The sequence below is a fragment of the Symphalangus syndactylus genome, chromosome 8 (genome assembly GCF_028878055.3).
Source record: "Symphalangus syndactylus isolate Jambi chromosome 8, NHGRI_mSymSyn1-v2.1_pri, whole genome shotgun sequence".
NCBI lineage: Eukaryota > Metazoa > Chordata > Mammalia > Primates > Hylobatidae > Symphalangus > Symphalangus syndactylus.
The window spans coordinates 126,569,611-126,592,919 of record NC_072430.2 but is presented as its reverse complement, the minus strand read 5'-3'; the positions used below and the strand labels follow the sequence as shown (position 1 = coordinate 126,592,919).

General features: G+C 40.0%; 1 pseudogene; it reads right to left on the bottom strand.

Moving 5' to 3' along the window:
• Window positions 1-20,715: 20,715 nt before the first annotated feature.
• LOC129488491 (stress-70 protein, mitochondrial-like) lies at window positions 20,716-23,082 on the bottom strand (annotated as a pseudogene).
• Between the last annotated feature and the right edge of the window lie 227 nt (window positions 23,083-23,309).

Sequence of the window (23,309 nt, the reverse complement as noted above, 5' to 3'; positions counted from 1 at the left end):
GTGCCAGTCTTTGAGAGTGATTAGCAGTCTGAATTCAGAAGGTTGGGAGATCTCAAATAGCAGCAAAGTAGAACTTCATACTGTTCTTAAAAATATGCCATTTTGACCCATGTAGTGGCTCACACCTGTAATCCCAGCACTTTGGGAGGCCAAGGCGGGCAGATCACTTGAGGTCAGGAGTTTGACACCAGCCTGGCCAACATGGTGAAACCCCATCTCTACTAAAAATACAAAAATTAGCTGGGCATGGTGGTGCATGCCTGTAATCCTGGCTACTCAGGAGGCTGAGGCAGGAGAATCACTTGAGCCTGGGAGACAGAGGTTGCAGTGAGCCAGGATCACGCCGCTGCACTCCAGTCTGGGTGACAGAGCAAGACCCTGTCTTAAAAAAAAAAAAAAAAAGCCATTTTATTATTTTCAGGTGGACAGTCTCCCTGTACATAGGTGAAGTGTGGCTCAGTAGAGGATCTCCTTCAATAGCTAGATGGACCATTTGTGCTGGGTATCCAAGTAGGGTTGGTCTTTACATGGATGGTAACTGGGCTGTGTAGAAGTGGGTGTCTGCATGTTTTCTGGAGTGCTTAGGCACTCCTTTGGAAACCCTATGTGTACTGTCACTTCACAGATTTGTGTGAGTGTGTGTGTGTGTAAATAGTAGAAAAGTCAACACTGGTCCAGCTCCTTCTTGAATTACAGCAAATTCTAAATAGAATTAATGAGGTTTATTATGTATCATGTATTTATAGAATTTTGTCTCCTTTTGACTTGTTGAACAAATCTCTGTGCTTGGTGTTTATTTTCTTCATAAATACCTGTGCTAGTGTTTCTTGTTTTAGAGTGAAAATTCCTAGGAGTCACGATCACTGTTTTAACTTTATACACTGCCATGGGAGGTGATCGACAGCAGTGGTTAAACACATGGGTTTGGGAGTTTCACTGGGTGTGAAACTCCGCTCCTTCCCTGACTACCTTGGGCAAGTCTTTTAATCTTTCCAAGCTTGATTCTTTTTTATCTATAAAAATGTTAGTAAGGGTGACTAAGATCAGATATGTAAGGTGCTTTCTTCATCTTAAAAAATTATAGTACCGACATATAGTAAATGTTAGATGTGTTTGAATAGCAGCATTAGGTCAACCTGCTATACTAATGTACATATAAGCACTTGCTAGGTATTGTATGATTAGGATGAAATAGCAGTAAAATAGCAATTCTCAACCGGGGTTGATTTTCCCCACGGGAGGACATTTGTCAATGTGCAGAAATTTTGATTGTCACAACAAGGAGGCTAGAGAGCTGCTACTCACATCTAGTAGATTAGAGGCCAAGGATCCTGTTAAATAGCCTGCAATATACAGCATAGTGCCCAATAACAAAGCACTGTCCTGCCCAAATGTAGATAGTGAGAAATGCGGTAGTGAAGGTATGGGATCTCTTATAGGAGGCATGTAGGAGTCCTGAAATATACAAATGTATCTAAAAGTAAGGTGTTTTGTTTTTCTTGATTAGTAATAAAAGTTAACAGATTATTACTGCAAATATATATATGTATATACTACATATATGCATACATGTATAGATATATACATATATACTGCATATACGTATACTGCATTCATGTTTATAGATATTTCTGCTAGTAGGCACTATATATTTCTAGATGTCTCTGTACCAAAGACTCATCTTGTCCTATTGCTTTCTGGGTATACAATGTGTTTCTTAGCCGTTCTGGTGGACTCATCCATATGGTGCAATATTTTTAAATAAAATCTCTAGGCCTAGAAAATTTACTTTATTTGATAGTATTCATATTTATTGTGAAATTTTGATAATTACCAAATTGCCCACTTCCAGGCAATCAAAGAAGAGAGAAAATTATTTGTTTATGCCTATTTGTTTTAAAGCAGGCCCAAGTCACATAAAAAGTAGAATCAGGTTTCTTAAAGTGTGAGACAAAGCCTCCTTGCTCGGGATTACCAAAAATCCCAGTGCCAAGAGAATTCCTGTGTTCCACTTGAGATATAATGAGTCAGAATCTTCAGGGGTAAGGACAGGGAATCTGAATCTGTATTTTCCAAACGTTTCAAAGTGATTCAAAGCATTCTAAGGTTTGAGAAGCAGTGCAGTACAATATGTAAGTGTCAAAGGGTAGCAGGCAAAGCTGTGGTCCTGGGGTTTTATATTTTGGATCAGATTGTCTGTGAACCTGGATTAGAATGGATAGATCCCCAGAGCTCTTTGGTTTCGCATTTTCTTTTATTTTGCCTTGAAAAGGCCTTCAAAATACTCTGCACCCGAAGATATAGTTCCACTTTCAATAAAGGAACCTACTGTTTGTGCCCTTGGTAAAACTATTAGAATGGAACAGCTGTGAACAAAGGCAAGCAGATTCTATATTTAGAAGGTTTTGTGGGGCTGAGTCTATGACAAATTCATTCTTGTTCCTCTTGGAATGGCCCTGGTTTGTAAAGGAGAGAGCGGTTTACAATATACTAGCTCTTCAAGCTGGGTAAAATTTAGGGTAATTTATGTGTCCCTTAGGAAGAGCGATATATCTAAAAGAACATTTCTCTTCCTTCTTCACACATCAATTTTAAAGTTAAAATAACATCACACCTTCGGTTCTTATTTTATGAGTTGGTACACCTTTCCAAGTGCCAGTGTAAAGTCTACTGATGCTAATTGCTAATAGGAATTACATGTTTTGAGGGAAGAATGGGAGGAGGAAGCAAATTAATTCAAACCTAATTTGCGTTCCCTTGCCAAGTTTGAATTGGGACCAATTTGCAAACTGAATTATCTTTCTAGCCTTTATAGAGTTTATAATAATGCTGAAAGTTTCTTAACTCATGGTAGTGCCTTTTTAATAAAGACACGTTCACAGCTGCAGTCTTGGTGCCTTGTAACATATTGCTAATAATTGGGCTAATAAGATTTTAAAGTTAATTAAAAGGAGAGGGAAACCCATAAAGTCTGATGCAGCTCAAACTGGTTGGTGTGTAACAGGCTGACCAAGCAAAACTGCAAAGAGAGGATAATAAAACTTATTCATCAGTGATTTACTAATGATGATTTTTTGGGTAAAGTTTGCACTTTTGCATTTCTCTTAAAATAACTGATAAACTTTTAACAAGAATTATTTCGTGCCCTTTATCTTGTTTCTTCTTACAAAGTTCCCTAAGACAGCTGAGGAGGTGACTTCTAGGAATTTTCATTTCATAATGTTGATGGTCCATGGGAATCTGGGGTGGGTCCAGTACCAACTCCTGGGCCAGAGGGAACTTGAATGTTCTAGCCTGGCTCTCAGGGAGCAGTTTCAGTGCTCACAGAATCTCTTCATACTAGGACTCCAGGAGAAACAAGAGGAATGTTATTGTGATTTCTGTCTGATTTTTCTAAGGCTCTTCAAGCTTCTCCATTACAAGCCTGCCTTCTTGCATTTCTTGTGTGTCCTTTTTCAAAGAGCAATTCTTCCTGCAGCTTTGTATAGAGTGGTAACCCTGGTCATGCTGGTGTGCTGAGGTGCAGGTGTTCTATAGCGTAAGGAGGTTAGAGCCTTTGCAATTCAATGCTGTTTTCAATACGGCATCTGGAAGCAGGATAACAGAAGGGACACATCCCAACTGCTCTGCTGCCTACCCATTTGTCAGTGGTAAATTTCTAGTGCCTCTGCCTGGAGTTTGAGCTGATTTAAATGGATACTGGTCTTAGAGTCCCTCAGAATATTGTCTTTTAGTCTGTTATAAACCAGTATATGATTTGGGATTCTGAAGTTCTTTTCTTTTTGGAATGTTCAAGGTAATTCTTCTGAGCGCTACACCCAGGCTCTTCTCCCATGAGTCACACTAGATTCAGTTCTGATAATTTCTAGTTTTAGTATTCTTCTTTGATGACTCGTATCATCAAAAGAAGCATACACATAACACAGTAGTATGAGCTTTACTTGAACTTAGAGATCATCTACAGGTAAAAATCCCAACTTCATTCCCTGCCCGCATTGTCATCCTATGACCATGAAATTGTTAGTGGGTCAATAAAGACATTTGCATGATAATCCATACCCACTTCTCACTTACTGTGTCCACATTCTGTTTCCTAACATCAGATTCTGATTTGGGCAGCGTTTGGTGACATTCTAGTGACATAATAGTTGTGATAGAGGCAGCTAATTGTCTGTCTATGACCATTCTCCTCTAATATAGAAATACTTGTGATAGAACCTCTAATTTTAACCTGGCTTAGGGCTGCCTGAAATAAAACCTTCCCTACAGCTGAGGATTGCCACGGGACTAAGTTCTAATCAATATAGTGTAAGTTGCGGCAGGCTGTTCAACTTCTGGAAAGTGTCTTTAAAGGGAAGCAGCATTCCTTCCCCTGTCTCTTTTTTTTCTTCCTGCCACCTGGAATGTGGATGTGATGGCATGGATCTGGAGCAATAAACTCAGATGGAGGTAACCGAGGGAATAGAATAATGAACTGAGGAGCAACAAGGGAGAAGGAACCTGAGTTCCTGACACTGCAGAGTGCCCTACCAGCTGTGGACCACCCAATGCCGGCTTTTTGAAAGAAATAAGTAGTATCTCGTTTATTTTGGGTCTTCTGTTACTGCCAGCCAAACTGAATACTAAAGTAATTCATTAGTGTTCCTCAATTCTAAAAAATTCCTTCACAAACCTGCTCCTTAATGTTCAGGATTCGTTCAAAAGGCCTAAAGCCCGCTGTCTCACAATTTGTTAAAAGAATTAGTGAAGAGAAGACTCTTAGGCATTATAGTAGATTGACTAAATACTCACTAAAGGGTGAATGATAACCCCAGATAGTACGACTTTCTTCTTTATACCTGAGGCTGGGAAGAAAATGGATCAGAAATTTGTCAGGTTCTAGACCTGTTTTATGGGTACTAGGTATGAAGGGGAGAGAGGACAAAAGCAAAAGTGCTTAAATCTTTCTCAATTTTGGTCAAATCACTTAAAAGTTCTATTACTCAATGGATTTCAGATAGTTATTGAGTATTTTCCCATTCAAGAGTCCATGCAAGGTTCTGTATGGGGCAGGAAGACAGAAGATCTGTTTTCAAGGAAGTAAAACTTTCATCAGGGAATGTCTCCACTTGAGTCCTCCAAAAAGCAGGCCCCAAGATAAGGATTTAGGTACTAGTAGTTTATTTCTGAGATAATCCTAGGAAACCTGGAGAGGGAGGTATCTTAGTTTGTTCTTGCAGATATAACAAAATATCATAAGCTGGGTAATTTACAAGTAATAGAGATTTATTTCTCACAGTTCTAGAGGCTGGAAAGTCTAAGATCAAGGCTCTGTCTCATCTAGTGTCTGGTAAGGGCTTGCTCTCTGCTCCCAAGATGGTGCCTTGTTGCTGGGTCTACTGGAGAGGACAAATGCCATGTCCTCACATGGTGGTGGGGATAGAAGGGCAAAAAGGACTAGGGCACTAATTAATAAGGTCACTAATACCATTCATAAAGGTTCCACCCTCCATTCTTAATGACCTCCTAGAAGCCCCACCTCTTAATACTATCACATTCATGATTACATTTCCACATATGAATTTTGGAGGGGACACATTCAGACCATAGCAGAAGGGAAGGGAGATGACCAAACAAGTCCTTATCCTGGGCAACTGGGCTCAATCCTGTTAAGGATTTTCTGGGTGCTATGTGGAGCACAGCTCAGGATTTTTGCACCAAGAGGTGAGGAAGCTGAGGTATTAATCCACCAACTCTCATCCTTCATTGAGGTTTGCTTCTGAGGGTGTTAACTCACTGACATTTCCGTGCATGGGCTGAAAGATAAGAAACCATTAACATATGGGAACTGGCCTGTCAAGCTGAAAGTGACCTCCAAAGTCAGTCAAAGGGCTATGAAGAAGGCACCAACATTTGATGCAGTCCATTCCTTGCACTGCTCAGATGTACTCCTGTGTTTAGCTCTCTTTGTCCTATCTGTTACATGAAGAGATAGCTGCCCACCAAGGCCACATAACAAACACTTGATACTGGTATAATCTTAGACTGTCTGAGGAAGGACAGATCTCTGTGGGCCATAGTGGTGAAGGAAGAGCTTATATTTGAAATGAAAATCACTTTAGCCTTGCAGGCTAGCCATAGTTTAAATAAGAGGAGAGAAGAAGAGAAAATGGATGCCAGGAGTGAGGCATACCATGGGCAAGGGCTTGGATGTAAAAACGTGAAAGGTACAATCTGGTCGTTGGTGGCGGAAATCAAAGGTCTACAGTGGGAGTTAAAGTTGAAAAAGTATTAAGGGCTCTTTTTTTTTCAGGCACATTATAGTTCAGACTAAGTGTTCTGGCTTGACTTCCTGCCAAGGCATTCCTTTCTATTTAATGGGACTAAATTCATATATAATTAAAATTTTGAGTCCCAATTTAATGGAAAATATTACACGCTCTTATGGGGTAATTTTAAAGTAACTGTTCTCAAACTTTTAAATTCTATCATGGTAGACATAAAAAATGATGTTAGCATGCAGCACACACCCCATAGATAGGATAGTTCTAATTTTCTGTGTGTTAACTTTACCTTTTTTTTCTCTCCAGTTCAAAGATCAAAGATGCATATCAGAATGCAAGTACACAACACTAAAGGCATGTTCACGATCAAAAACAATGTAATTAGCTAAAAAGAAAATAATTGGCAAATGTCGGTCCTTTAATGTTGGTGGAATAACAAATCATTTGTGATACACTTCAAAACTGGTTGTGACATAGCAGTGTCTCTAACAGATGGCTGACAGCTATTGCTTTAAACCCAAGCTTGCAAATGGGTGACCTTCAGGCAGAAGCCACAGGCTGACCTGTGATTGTCCCACTGTGTTAGCGTGAAAGGGTGAGGATGAGAGGAGCTCCCTTTGATACAGGCGAAGGACAGCAAACTCACTCCTTAGAATCAGGAGTCAAGAGATGAGTCAAAACCTGGGGAGTTTTGTCAACTAAGCTGCCAATATGCTAATATCCCTTCACCCCAGTATCCCCACATGGAAATGAGCTGGAGCTGAGTGGCTGCCCCCTTGGAAGGGTCCTGCTGTCTCCAGTTTAATCTTCCAGGCCTTCTTCCTGCTTTACTCTAATGGTCTGTAGGCATTTGAGTGTGAAATGCCACCTCCAGGGCGTAAAAGGAACACGTGGCTGCTGGAGGCTCCCAAGGCCAGTTGGTGCTTGGCTTTGGAGTCTCAGAACCTGCCCCCTTTACTCAATTGCTGGCTAATCTTAATTATAGCTTCCCTAACTGCAATGGTGTTTGTCCCTTAGTGAAGACTAGTAAGTTTATATTCTTGTGGGAGAAGCATGACAATGAGCATATCAATACTTAATGTGCTAAATGGTGAAAGTACTAGGAAGAAAACAAAGTAGGGTAAGAGGAGGGTGGGGAGATGAGCTGCCTCATAGAGGATGGGTGAAGGCTTTTTTGAAAAGGTGATGGGTCAGAGCCCCAAAGGCTGAGGGAGAAGCGCATGCAGAGGTTTGAGAGAAGAATGTCTCAGGCACAGAAAGTGCAGTCGTGAATTGGGAGTGTGTGCATGGATTTTTTTTTTTTTTTTTTTTTTGAGATGGAGTCTCACTATGTCACCCAGGCTGAAGTGCAGTGGCACGATCTCGGCTCACTGCAACCTCTGCCTCCCCAGTTCAAGCAATTCTCCTGCCTCAGCCTCCCGAGTAGCTGGGACTACCGGCACGTGCCACCACACCCAGCTAATTTTTTGTATTTTTAGTAGAGATGGGGTTTCACCGTGTTAGCCGGGGTGGTCGTGAGCTCCTGACCTTGTGATCTGCCTGCCTCGGCCTCCCAAACTGCTGAGAATACAGGCGTGAGCCACCGTCCCCGGCTGGATTTTTTTTTTTTTTTTTTTAAGAACTAGCAAGAAGGCCAGTGTGAGTGGGGCTCACTGAAAAATTAATAGGAAATTATATTGGAAAATTGCCTAAGGGTCAGATAACAGGTTTTGAAGGCAAGAATAATGATTTTGGATTATATTCTAAGTGGGTGGGTTTTGAGTACAGGAATGACATACTCTGATTATTTAATAGGATTACTCAGACTTCTATAAGGGGATAGTTGGATGAGAGTGGACATAAAGGGACCAGCACAAAAGCAACTGCAATATGATGGCCTGGATTAGGGTAACAATGGAAGTTGTGGGAAGTGGGCAGATTGAACATAGAGGAAGAGTTGATTGACTTACTGATGTGAAGTGTGACATAGATAGAAGCATCAAAGATGACTCCAGGTTTTTAGCTGAGTATCTGCATGGCTAGACTCTAAGACCAAAAGGACTGCAGGAGGAGTTTTAGGTGTGTGGGCAGTGGTAAAAAAAACAAAGAGATCATTTCAGATGTATTAACTTTGAGATGTCCATTCAACTTCCAAATGGAGATGTTAGGTGGACATTATGATATATGCATCTGGTGTTCAGGAGAGAGTTTGGGCATGAAGAATTAAACTGGGGAGACTTTAACATATTTAAAGCCTACGGGCTAAACAAGATTATTTTTAAAGTGAGTATGCATAGAGAAGAAATCCAAATACTGCCCCTTTAAAAACAAGATTATTTTTAAAGTGAGTATGCATAGAGAAGAAATCCAAATACTGTCAGGGAAATGACATCTCGATGTCATTTAAGCAAAGATGAGGATGCACATCAGTGAGTGGGTTGAGAGTGGTGTCTTGGAGACTGAATGAAGAAACCTTATTAAGAAAGAGAGAGGACCTATTGTGACAAATAGGGCTGAGATGGGAGGAAGGTAAGGACTGAGAAGTGACCATTGGGTTTGACCCATGGCTGGCTGAGATGGACAAGAGCAGTTTCAGTGGACAGAGACAGCCTAATTGGAGAGGAAAGTTGAGAATAGGAGAGGAGGATGTGGAAGCAGTGAGTATAGACCATTTTATAACAGGGGACACAGGAATGGGAAAGAGAGAGAGATGACCACATGTCCCATGATACAACTTCAGGGCTTCCCCCTCCTTATGTTCTCTTGCAGACCTTAAGCTGTGGTTGGGGGAAGGTGGTATGCTGCCTCATGTAGAAATCACACTTCTGCTTCCTTATTTGCCCTTTTTCTGCTGGTGGTCAGGCTTGCTCTTCTGAATCGAGGTCCATGTTCCTCAGTCAGCCTACTTGTGTCACCCACATGCTAGCACTGACTCCCCTTGGGCAGTGATACTCCTTGAGCATCTGTCTCTGTCTGTCTTTCCACCACTGCTGCCTAGAGCTTCCCATCATCAGCCTGTGCCTGCATTGCACATGCCGATTGTGTTCTTATGCTATGAGAAAATGACTGTTTTATCTTGCCTTCCATTCCTATATGTCATATCTCACATCTTGCAGTGGGGTATTGTGTGTATGTAGAGGGGAAGGGGCAATAGAAAGTAAAGAAGGTCCCTTTGCATATTAGAAAATGTAACTGGATATGGGTGGCGGGGCATGTCGTCTATCCTTGGCAACATGCTGGTACGTTAACTCTTGGCTCTATCCGAGCCAGTTCCCTTGAAAGAGTTGAAACTTATTAGTTTTGTAAATTTAGCAAATCAAATCAGTTTAAAATATCAGTTAAAATGTTTGTATTTTAAGGCAAATAATTTTCTCTTGTTGGATTCATTAGGGATTCTGAGTCTTTTTGGTTTGGTTATGTAAGTCTTTAATTTCTGAAAAGGAGAAACACGTGTATCTGTGAAATGACCTTGGGACAGATCATTTAACTTGTTTATCTTGGTCCTCCTTCCCTAGTTTTTAACTATGTCTGTCCTTGGAAATAGAGTCTTCTAAGCAAGAACATCAGAAGAAACACTGTTGGCTAACTCAGATGTCTAGTCTTTTTCTCTCTTCCTATTTCTTTCCTGTATTAATCTGTTTTCACACTGCTGATAAAGACATACTCTAGACTGGGCAATTTGCAAAAGAAAGAGGTTTAATAGGACTTACAGTTCCACATGGCTGAGGAAACCTCACAGTCATGGCAGAAGGCAAGGAGGGGTAAGTTCTGTCTTACATGGATGGCAGCAGGCAAAGAGAAAATGAGGAAGATGCAAAAGTAGAAAACCCTGATAAAACCTCACATCTCTTGAGACTTACTCACTACCGCGAGAACAACATGGGGGAAACTGCCGCATGATTCAATTTTCTCCTACTGGGTCCCTCCTACAACACATGGGAATTATGGGAGTACAATTCAAGAGGAGATTTGGGTGGGGACACAGAGCCAAACCACATCACTTCCTCTCCAGATAATGTTCTTAGAAGGTAGTTCCAGGTTTCAGGCAGAAAACAGAGAGGATTTTCTCCATTTCTCAAGTGGATCAGATTCACGGAAGTAATTTACTCTTAAAAGTGGTTGGGTCTTCAAGTGTAAATAAAGTGGGTACTTTAGTAAGGGTAGCATTTTAGACTTTCTTAGGGGGCACAGGCAAGAGTTTTCAATGTAGTTCTTGTGCAGTTTGCTGAATTCTGAATTTGAAGGTGGGGGAAGCTATTATCTGTCACCCTTTCACTGTGATTTATAATTTATCTCTTAGGTCTCCTTGTTTTGAAGGTTCCTTTTGATCATTAGTTAAAATTTTGCCCCACCTGACAGAAGTGCTCTGATGAGTTAAGAAATCTGTAGCTTATTAATTAAAATTTATAGAGTCTTTAAATAATTTTTCTTAGTGACATTATGGTAATTTTGATTATAGCCTTTGGACAAAGAATATACAAAGAATCAGGTTATCAAGTTCCTTTAGGACTGTAGATTAAATTGTAAATTCAGCTACTCTTTGCAAGTTATACTAGTCTTTTTAAGGCCTATGTATGCAAGTAGTAGTTTAGCCTACTCGTCAAAATTTAAAAAAAAAGAAAATTTAAGAAGTGGGCACTGTGTTCTAGAAGCAAATCAAAGCATAATTTTTTGCTTTTCAGAAACATTATTTCAACTTTTCTTTCTCTTTCATTTTCCTTTCAATTTCCCATTTATACTTACCTTAGAATGTTCCGTGATTATCATCTTTCTTACTGTTAGACTACTGTTTACTTGAAATGTGCACATTAAGATTAACAGTTACCTTTGTCTCTGGTTTCCCACTCACTTAAATTTAAAAACTGGCATTGCCAAGGGAAAAATACACACAGAGTATATATAATATCAAGATAAGTGAGCCAACCTAGGACAGATATACCAGGTCACCATGCAGTGTCCCAGTGGAAAGGTGAGTGCCTTCAAGGAGATGGTGAATCATGAGAGAGCCTGTTTTGACAGCGAAGTGAGGAAGAGTTGGGTCACCCACTAAGGCAGAGGGTTACCACAGCTCTAGAAGTTCTTCTCTCCACCCTTAGGAGGCTTTAGAGAATAATATCCTAAACCAGTGGAGAAGCGGTCACTACATACTGCTCAGGAAAAAAAGCATTAACATGTTTCTGAGGTTTTGATAAGAAACACAATTTAATAAACAGATAATAATGAAAGGAAAGCACCTACTCTCAACCCATACTTGAAGGAACTTGAACCAGTCTGGCCAGTTTACCATTATAATGTGTGTTGTAACCAGATGAGTGATTTATCAGAACTTTATAAAATCTAAGTCTTGGTTCAGACGTTTAGGAAAGAGAAAATTTTCTAATCTTTGGATGACTGACTTAATTTTCTTTGCTGAATTTCATTTACGTACTGGGCATGAACAAACAAAAATAGTGTTTCATTCTCTCCTTTCCAGATAAGTGATTAGTAAGGGATGAGCCACATTTGGCTTTGATATAAATCAAACACATTGGAAACCAAGGTCATGGAGCTCACTGCATTTTCCTCATGTTTGCTTTGTTTTTACCTCTGTGGCCTGTGGGTCTGTGTAGAATTCCACCTTACCTGGCACCTCATTTTTAGTAACATTTTCATTACTCATGACAATTTTCTTTTCCTTTTTTGAAAATATACAGGTATTTTCTATTTAGTATTATGAAAGTGTGCAAATATTTTATGCTAAATGCCACCTTGAAGACATAGAAGATGGAAAACCATAATGAAGTTAGATAATTGGTATGGGAGAGTGTTTAAGGCTTGAAACGTTTTCCAGTTTGTAGTGTCTGTGGTATAAACTATTATTTTGGGTAATTCTTCAGGGCATTTCCAGGCACTTTATCAAGATTGACAGATTAGCTAATCAGTCTTCTTGGTATATGTGGGATGTGTGCCACAAACAATGTAGGAATGGGCAGGAAAATGGAGCAACATATGTCCGGGATCTTAAACCCTCACTAACATCATGAAAAAGACAGAATCTGTACAATAAAGAGTTCATACCCCACTGTGGGGAAGATTAGCCCTATTTTCAAATTCAAAACTAGGAGGATCTTATGAACAGATCAAAGTGGAAGTTAGGAACTGACGTGTCCTAAGTGAAGTTCATTCTAATTGAATCTTATTTTAGCAAAGATGTCATATGAAATCTCTAAACATAACGTTAGATGCAAGTTTCATTCTAGGATAAGGGATTATTTTAAAATAATCTCAATGAGACAATATAATAAAATATTAAAATGTAAAACACAACTTGTAAGTGAGGCAATTAACTTATAAGAATTAAATAACACGCCTTTGCTATGGGGACTTACACGAAGTCTATTCACTGTACTTGTAAAGAGATTTGTCCAAACTATTTTCTAGGATTTCTCTTTTCTAGACTTTCTCTGTGACTCTTTTGGTAAATCTTTTTTTTCACCTAGAATGAATGCATTTATCTGCCTGCTATAAATTCTGGGAAATACCAATAAAGTATAAAGCACAGATTCTGCCCTCCTGACATTTACATTTTGGTTGGAGAGACAAAACATACACACAAAAAGCATTTGAAGTGAGTGTGGGTGTCTGAATTGTCCCTGTAGGGTCTAGGAGGTCAGAAGGGCACGTGCTTGGAATGTTTGAGAAATTTTTTTTGGAGAAATTATAATTTGTTCGATAATTTCTTTCCTTTCTTTCTTCCTTTTCTTTCTTTTCTTTTCTCTTTCTTTCTTTCTTTCTTTCTTTCTCTCTCTCTCTCTCTCTCTCTCTCTTTCTTTCTTTCTTTCTTTCTTTCTTTCTTTCTTTCTTTCTTTCTTTCTTTCCCTTCCTTCCTTCCTTCCTTCCTTCCTTCCTTCCTTCCTTCCTTCCTTCCTTCCTTCCTTCCTTTCTTCCTTTCTTTCCTTTCTTTCCTTTCTTTCTTTCCTTTCCTTCCTTCCTTCCCTGCCTGCCTTCCTTCCTTCCTCCCTTCCTTCCTTTTTTTTTTTTTTTTGAGGCACAGTCTTTCTCTGTTGCCCAGGCTGGAGTGTGGAATGCAGTGGCAAAATCTCGGCTCACTGCAGCCTCTGCCTCCTGGGTTCAAGTTATTCGCCTCCCTCAGCCTCCCAAATAGCTGGAATTACAGGCTCATGCCACCATCCTCAGCTAATTTTTGTATTTTTAGTAGAGATGGGGTTTCTCCATGTTGGCCAGGCTGGTCTCAAACTCCTGGCCTCAGGTGATCCACACGCCTTGGCCTCCCAAAGTGCTGGGATTATAGGCATGAGCCACTGCACCCAGCTGGATACATAATATCTAAAAAGGAGAAAAGGAGGAGAGAAGGCAAGGTGGATTGGAGATATGTCATAAATAAAAGTGAGAATAAGGAAATGAGCTCAGAACTTACTTAATAATTATTTATTGAGTATGTACTAGAAATATACAGCAGTAAATATCATGAGGGCCTGGCTCTCATAAAGCTTACATTCCAATATGATGAGGCAGATGATAGAAAGGAAAATAAATTAACAAGATAATTTTAGATTGTGAATGTAAAATTAAGGAAATACATAGATGAAGTGAGAGAAAAACAGGGAGGTTGGGGGCGTGTGTATTCTGTATTCCTTAAACTTTCACATGCATATGAATTTCCCAGGGATCTTGTTGAGATTTAGATTCTGATTCAAAATTCTGGGGTGGAGCCTGGAAATCTGCATTTTCAAAAAGATCCCGGATAAAGCCAATATCCCTTGATTCACAGACCACACTTTTGAGTAACAAGTCTTTAGTTGGCATGATCTGAGAATCTCACTGAAATAAAATTGCATGGAACACAGGAATCCTGGCAGGGCAGGGTGGGAAAGAAGAATGAAAAAGATTAATAGGAAATTTGGGCCTTACCGCAATGAGGCCAGTGTTGAAGACGTCTGATTTGGCAGGCACATGCAGGGTGGAGTTGAGCAGGCCTTAGCAACCATTCTCACCTTGGGGCATACATAGAAAATGATGCTGTTGCACAGTGGGGGAAAAGTGGGTTTCTGCCTGGGGAAGATCTGGATTAAAAGAGCAAAGGACTAAAGAGATGGCATTACCATGGTCCATGTAAGCCACGAAGAGTCCCTTGTGGACAGAAAGGAAGCAGCAAGCAGGAGAAACAGCTACACAAAAAACAGTCAGGATTTTGTGAGTGTTCGGTTATACACGGTGAAGAAGGAAGATGGTTTTAGGGATGGGACATCAAACATTTCAGCAGACAGCTGAACACCCATCACTGGCACTCAAGTGAAAATTCTGCCCAGGATTTAAAGATTTTTCAATCAAACTCTAAGAGTTTAAGATGTGCAAAGAAACAATTCCTTTGAAGGCAAAAGTATGAGGAGAGAAGAGCAGAGAGACTATGCTTTGAAAAATATTTACAGCTTATGGAAGAATGAAGGGGGTCATGTGTCCCCCATGAAGAAGGCAGAAGGCGAGCTGGTGAGAAATTTCGGAAGATCGGGAAGCTGTCATGAGTAGTCCATGTTGTATGGGCACTGGACACTGTATGATAATAGGACTTGGACTGTTGTTACTGTTATTGTAGACAGGCTAACTGGGAAGGCAGGTCCTTTATCCTCACCTCTTTGTCCCTCTCTAAAGCTCTCCAACTAGACCACAGGCGTGGTCAAGCAGGCGGGTGATCAAGCATTTCCACCTGAGAAAGTGCTCTCCATCTCTGGAGGAAGGGGTGAGATGAAGGGGAGGGTGACCAGGAAGAGGCCAAGTTTGCAAGCAATCCCATATCGACCTTACACAGCTCCTATGGCCCCAGAAGCATACAGTCCTCTCTGAGATGCACCACTAACCTGCACACTTGCAGAGTGCGAGGAACAAGACAGCTTTCCTTTGTCTTCCTTATATTTTATGGAAAAATGGAGTCCTGAGGAGGCTGTTTGTGCTGTGAAATATCACTACATCTGTTAGCAGTAAGTTTTGAATGAGGACCCAAGTTTTCTTGACTTTTCAGAGTAGTGTTCTTATTTCAGTTAAGGTAAACAGTGACAAGTGTTAAATATAGAGGATATGTATATATGGAATACCTTGTCCTTGAGTCTATGGGAGTCCTAGTTTTTGCATTCATTGACATTAGTTTTTAGCCTTTCTGGATTCAGGACATAAGGTGACATTTTTGTGTTTACTGTATTCGATATGTTCTGAATATGAGAAAACCTTCAATGTGTGTTTTGGTCTGTTCCACACTGAAATGCTAGGTGGCAGCCTAACACTATCTTAAGATATTTCAAATGCCTGTCTGGTGCTCTCAATGGCATTTTAACAAAAAATTTTTAGAGATATTTTGAAAGGAATAACTTTAAGAAGAAGATTTAGATAAATAATTAAATGATGGTGATGACACATATATTTGTAAACTTCCTTTCACTGAACCCTATTTTAAATTACAAATTACACATGCAATCGAATGTGGTATTAAAAACATAAGACTTAGAAAAATAAGCAAAGGATATAAATAGATATTTCACAAGAGAAGAAATACATAGGGCGAAGACTGCATGCACAATTTTTAACCTCTAATAAGAAGGAAAATTCAAATTAAAATAAAGACATTTTTACTATCTCTCAATTTGACAGCATTATTTTCAAGAGTTCTATCCTGAAGAAAAATTAATTAGAGATGTGGTCAAAGATTTATGCACAAGCATTTTCCTTGATGTTTTATTTATGATAGTCTAAAGACATTAATGCTTAGAAGATGGTGTTTCTTAGGATGAAATATTATGCATTCTTAATTGATAAGGCTTTTTATTTTAGTTAGCCTCTAACAAAATTATATTAATTATAGCCACTTAATGCAAAAGTGTGGATGCATAATGTATAAAAACACACAGAAAAGAGGTGAAGATTAACCCTTGTTGGAGGAACTGGATTTGTTGTACACGTTTTAGATATTTAGGAGAATTGACTAGATCTGAATTTCTACAACTACGTCAATGCTTGGATTGACGATGAAGCAGAAGAATCATAACCAAATGGATGGCAAGTGGCTGTGCTCAGCCGCCACTGTTTAACTAAACTGCAGGAGTGCAAAGGGATGAAAATCCAGGTCCCTTCTTTGAGACATTTTCTAGAATCACATGAGTGTCTGTGGGCCTAAATGTCACACACAGGGCTGCTGTCAGCACAAAGATTTCTGTGGCAACTAAAAAGGGAAGAATTTAGTAAACTAGAAAGAAACCTGCATCTCTCTCTTGAGTGATTATTAAATGATCATCTGTAAATACTGTGCAAGTTGTCAGAATCAAAATGGAGTCACTTGTGTTAAAAATCCTGACAAATAGAGTTGGGAAAGTCCAGGAAGAGAGTGTTCTCATCGTGAGTGTCTGATAACAAGAACTACCAAAAAAGACTGCAAAAAAGGCCATTGAAACCTTATACACACACACACACACACAAATGCTTCTGTGGGGACATCTGCTCAGCAACTGCCAGTCTAACCTCATACTTGCGCCACCCTTGTTATTGATCCTTGCAGCCAAGGATAATTATCTCAAAACAATTATGCAATTCTCATTTTTTCTTTAAAAACCTTTGTCTTCCTTTACCTCCCTGCAGATGCACACAATTTATTATGGCATGCATATTCCTCATTGCAATGCCCATTCCAGAGTAAATATTACTTTATTTTAGAGAGTCTCCTTCTCTGTTATTTGGTTTGACAATATTTTGCTACGTTGATAAATGTATTAATCTGCTATTAATTTCTTTCTTAACATATTCTTTCCTATGTAGGATTTTTTTTTTTTTTGGTTAATAACAGAAGGTTATAACTGCTTGATTTGCTATTTGGTTTAAGTAATAACATGGAATAAATAAGACTAAGAAAAAATCAATAGAATTGTCTGGTCCAAGAGGTTGCTTGTTGCATTCTGCCAGAAATATATGAGTCAAATATTCAATTTATTTATTAATTTAATTTATTGATTCAATTACTCATTGCCTTCATTGTGGAAATAGCACATAAAACATGGTCTTACACCTTGGCAATGGTAAAGTATAGGAAACATATGGAATCCTATCTTGGAATCCGGTACCCAATAAGAATTTTTTAAAGGACTTAATTTTTAGATGAACATATTGTTAAATAGTGACCAGATATGGCCCCAAATTTAAAACATAATTATAGGCCAGGCATGGTGGCTCACGCCTGTAATCCCAGCACTTTAGGAGGGTGAGCTGGGGGGATCATGAGATCAAGAGATCGAGACCATCCTGGCTAACATGGTGAAACCCCATCTCTACTAAAAATACAAAAATTAGCTGGGCATGGTAGCACGTGCCTGTAGTCCCAGCTACTTGGGACCGAGGCAAGGGAATCACTTGAACCTGGGAGGTGGAGGTTGCAGTGAGCCTCTGAGATTGCGCCACTGCACTCCAGCCTGGCGACAGAGTGAGACTCTGTTTCAAAAAAAACAAACAAACAAGAAAAACATAATTAATATAATTATAATCTACACACATAAAGTCTTGGTGCTTTCATTTCACGCCTGCAATATGACCTGTTGAAAAACTGATTGAGAGGTAACTTCTGCAATGTCTCTCTTCTTTCAGCAATATGTATTTTCTTTTAATAACAGAAAAGCTACATCAAGACATCTGGTAATAGCATTTTTCTAGATCCTGTACTTTGGGAAGGAAACAGACCGTGAGACTTCTAAGTTCTTTCTTAAAATTTTACCATGATTAGGAGAACATATCATTAACCATGAGAAAATTTTTCTGTATTCATCGAGATATTTCCAATTTCTAGGCTTCTAGCCTGCCGACGAGGTCCTACCCTTTGTGTAAAACCACAGTGCTGCTGATCTATTGTAATCATTTCCATGGAGAATCATATAATATTCGTTGGGGGAGGAAACAGTGGAGATTGTCCTTCTGAGGCCCCTCATTTGGCAGATGAGCTTGAACATTGGAGTGTTTTTTTTTCAGTATAGGTCAAAACCTACTCTAATGAGACTGATGGATGGAACAATAGATTTTATTACAATGGAACACAAAAGAAGCATAGAATGTTCATTATTTTTAAAATTTGCATACTTAAATGTTTAGTGTGCCCCTTATTTGTACAATTAATAAGGTGGAGGAAAGAAGGAAGCAAATGCAAATTTGGGGGAGACCTGGAGCATTGGGAAGAATAAATGTTTGTATTTCCTTTATAATTTTATTTTGGTGCAAGTTGAGGTCATCTTAACAAAAATCTTCATGTTTTGCAAAGGGTTGCAGAATTTCTCTTTTGTTTGTTTGAATTTACTTACTTATGTAATCCATGTATCAAAGGTTCCTGTAGCACGAATGGCCTGGGCTATCTATTGTTGTTTAGGAATATTTCTTGCCTTTAAGTCTATTCCTTCAGAAACATAGGAGAGGAGTTGAATTTTACTTCCTGGTGTCTCAGTAACTCCAGAGGCTGTAACAGCCTGCAGGGACCACTTGTTCCAGTCCTCTCATGTTACAAATAAGAAAACCAAAGCCTGAGGATGTTAAGTGTCTGCCCAAGGTCAATGCAGAGCTGCCACAAAGAGCAGGGTCTCTTGCCTGCCAAGTGTGGCAATTTTTCTACAACATCTCTTTTGTCTTGTGGGCATATCCTCTTCTCAGCAATTTAATAAAGATCCTCACTACCTTTCTCAAAGACAGAAACTGAGTCAAATGTTGATGATTTGCCTCTAGCCCTGAGCTCTCTGTCAGCACCCACTGTACCTTTCTAGGGTGACTGGAACCTTGCCTCATTTCATTTGTGCTTCTTACCTTCTTTCAACAAATGGTGACAAATCATTCTCACCTCTCACTAGACACTACTTAGGAACTGCTGAACCCACTGATGACTGTTAATGACAGTTCCTGGTCATCACCCTTTCCCCAGGTAAAGCTGTGCTAGAGACTCCCAGAACTACCTAACTCAGGGGGCCAGGTGGGGACAGGCTGCCTTCAACATGTGACATGTGAGTGTGAGGAAGGAGGAGCATAAGGTTCAGGATACTTGTTTCAAATCTGGGCTCTACAGCGTGGGCACGCTACCTATCCCTGTGTCTCAGTTTTCTTATTTATAAAGTGGGAGAATAATAGCAACATTTCCTTAATAGGATTGTGTGAGGATTTAATGACTTAATACATATAAAATATTTTAAATACGGACTAGTACATAGTAAATGCCCCATTAATAGTGGCCAATATTATCAGTATGGGTTTTACTATATGAACAAGATCATATTCATTTTGGGTCAAGATAGTGGTCTGATGAATAAGGGGATTATTTCTGCACAGAGTTTTCTGTGTTCCAGCCATAGTGGCCTTCAGTTAAAGGAGCAAGTTGTCTTTTTTTTTTTTTTTTCCTGTGTTACGGCCTTTGTATATATCATTCCCTTGGACTGTAAGGTTTTCTTTCTTTGCTTTTATCTTATTAGGTCCTATTTGTCCTTCAGATCTTAGAACCAGCCTTACTTTTTCAGGGAAATGTTCTGACTGACTAGTACTTTACTACACATTCTCATAGCACAAAAATCTTCATAATTCTTATAACTGACATAATTTTACAGGTAAGAGTGATCATTTGATCAAAGCCAGTCTTTCTCACTAGACTCTACACTGCATTAGCATAGGGATTTTGTCTGTTTTTGCTGACCATTCAGTCCCCGATGCCTACACGGTATAATCCATGTTGCAGACATTTAATAGTTGTTTGTAGAATTAATATATAAATGAATGAATGAATGAAGGTGAGTCCAATAGAGTTTTCATCCCAAGATGAAACTGGGTGACAATTGGGTACAATATTGAGCTCTGAGGGAAGGACAGGACAAGTAGGTTGATGGAATGAGATCAATGCCATCACAGTATTATGTACAATGTGCCATGGTGATATGGTTTGGCTGTGTCCCCACCCAGATCTCATCTTGAAATCCCATGTGTTGTGGGAGACAGGTTGCTCTTCAAACTCACGAAGCCAGAAGTCGTTTCTTCTTTTTATAAAAGAGAAAAATCTAACTTCATAATTTTATTTTTTTGCTTTTCATATTTATTAAAAAAAATCCAGAATGTGTAAAAGAACAGTCATCAAGGGTGTAGGTGCCAGACACAGGGCAGAAGATAGCTAGAAAAGTATGCCTTAGGGAAGTTAAGGGTCTAGCCTCATTCCCACATTGTTTTAATAGCTGTACCTAGCATAAATAACTAAGCTTTCCATTGTTCTAGATTCCTCTGCCCCATCTGCAAACATGGCACAGCCGGCTTGCCTTGCAAGGCCTCAGTTGAAGGAACCCATGTACACACAGGCCACCAGTACAGCAGTACTAGGCTAACTAGAAGGATCTCATCTCCATATGTGGTCTCATTTCAAGTCTATGGCTGACTACCTTCATGGTTGTGCGTGAGATGGTTTCACTCCTTGAAAATATGGCCATTTCAGCATAAAATAGTTAAATCTTTATAATGATCAATTCATCCTACCTCCTTTTACATGCAGCTGAAAAATGACAGGCTAGGGACATCGAACATTGTGAACTTTATACTGTTACAATCACAGAATCCATTAAATGATCACTAGCTAATAGTAACTAAATTTATGAATTAAGGAAATTATATATAGAATAATGCAAAAACACAGTAAAAAGACTGAAGTTTGCCCATTTCTGCTCAGGAAGTCTCTTTACTCCTAAGCTTCATATGTGGTCCTTCTGGCTTCAAAATTTCTGCTATTATTACTGTTTTTCCTCCTTTTGATCTTCCTTTTGTTCCCCAATGCCAGAACTTCCAGAGCCTTCTCGCTCAGATGCCATCTTTTTGTATGCCATTTTGAAGAGCTTCAATGATGCCTTTCAGCTGAAGAGAGGATGCTGCTTGTCTAATGTTTTCTCCTGTTTCACTGTCTTTTTAGCTAGGAGCTCCCCCACTTTGGAAATCTCTTCTTTCAGCTTGTTGCACTATCAGCAGGTAATTGGTCCTTGAATTCTTCCATCTTGGTTTCTGTGTCGTGAATGATTCCTTCAGCCATATAACTGCTTCAACTCGTTCCTTCTTTCACTAGTCTTCCTTAGCATATTTCTCTGCATTTTCAACCATATTTTCAATATCATCTTTGCTTAACCCACCAGAAGACTGGATTACAATCTGCTGCTCACGTTCTGTGCCTTTATCTTTAGCTGAAACACGTACGATCCCATTGGCATCAATGTCAAATGTAACTTCAATCTGAGGAACTCCACGAGGGGCTGGTGGAATTCCAATCAAAGTAAACTGTCCAAGGAATTTATTGTCTCCAGCCATCTCTCTCTCACCCTGACACACTTTAATTTCCACTTGCATCTGCCCTTCAGCAGCAGTAGAGAATACCTGGCTCTTCTTGGTTGGAATAGTGGTATTCCTATTAATAAGTTTGGTAAAGACACCTTGCAGAGTTTCAATACCCAGAGACAGGGGAGTGACATCAAGGAGCAGCACATCTGTGACATTGCCAGCCAACACATCTCCCTGAATGGCAGCTCCAATGGCGACAGCCTCATCAGGATTGACAGCTTTACTTGGGGGCTCTGCCAAAAAAAATCCTGCACAGTCTGTTGAACCTTGGGCATCCTAGTCATGTCACCCACAAGAATCACTTCTCCTATATCACTCTTGCTGACTTCTGCATCTTGCATAGCTTTTTGGCATGGAGCCATAGTCCTCCTGACTGGATCAGTGACAATCCCTTCAAACTGAGCGTGGGTCAACTTCATATTCAAATGCTTGGGTCCAGAAGAATCTATTGTAAGATAGGGCAAATTGATGTCAGTCTGCACAGATAAGGAGAGTGCACATTTAGCCTTTTCAGCAGCTTCCCGTACCCTCTGAAATGCCATGTTGTCTTTGGTCAAATCAACCCCTGTCTCTCTCTTAAACTCCTTCACATTGTGCTGTAGCAAGGCCTGGTCAAAGTCTCCCCCATCTAAGAAAGTGTCCCCATTTGTGGATTTCACCTCAAATACTCCTGTCTGAATTTCCAGGATAGAAATATCAAAAGTTCCACCACCTAAATCATATACAGCAATGACTTTGTCTTTTGATTTGTCTAGACCATAGGCAAGGGCAGCAGCTGTGGGTTCATTAATCACCCGAAGCATATTCAGTCCAGATATCTGGCCAGCATCTTTAGTGGCCTGTCTCTGCAAGTCATTGAAATAAGCTGGGACTGTGATCACAGCATTTTTTGCTGTGTGCCCCAAGTAATTTTCTGCAGTCTCTTTCATCTTCATCGACACAAATGCTCCGATCTGGCTTGGAGAATAGTTTCCCATGAGCCTCAACCCAGGCATCACCATTGGAGGCACAGACAATTTTAAAGGGAACATTTTTAATGTCTTTCTGTACTTCAGGATCATCATATCGCCGGACAATGAGACATTTGGTAGCATAGAATGTGTTGTTTGGGTTGGTGACAGCCTGTTGCTTGACTGGCATGCCAACAAGTCACTCACCATCTGCTGTAAAGGCCACAGTTGAAGGGGTAGTTCTGGCACCTTCGGCATTCTCCAGCACCTTTGTTTACCTTCCATAACTGCCACACGGGAGTTGGTAGTACCCAAATAAACACCACCAACTGCTCCGTTGATTGCTTCCGATGCATAATCCTGCCTTGAAACAATTCTAAAAGCCTCATGACTAAGGCCATTCCAGCCATCCTGGTGGCGGGCGGCCGTAGGGCCCCGGGAGGCTGCGGTGCTCCTGAGACGGGCTGCTGCAGCTCAGCTGGCACTTATTATGGCGGCTGGATGGAGCAGTACGAGGCAGCAAACAGGCGCTCGGGCGGCCGGGAGCTGCGCGGTGCAGTCATAATTAAAAAGTTGCATGCAATCAAGTGCATAATATTAAGCATACAGTTCAAGTTTTGATAAACAGTAACCTTTATGACTAGCACTATAATCAACTGGGCTACTTCTGTCCTTACCTACTGCCATCGTCTTGAATAGTTTGGCATCAGTTAGCCCTCATTGGTCTTCTCACTTCCATTCATGTTCCGTTTTGGCTCAT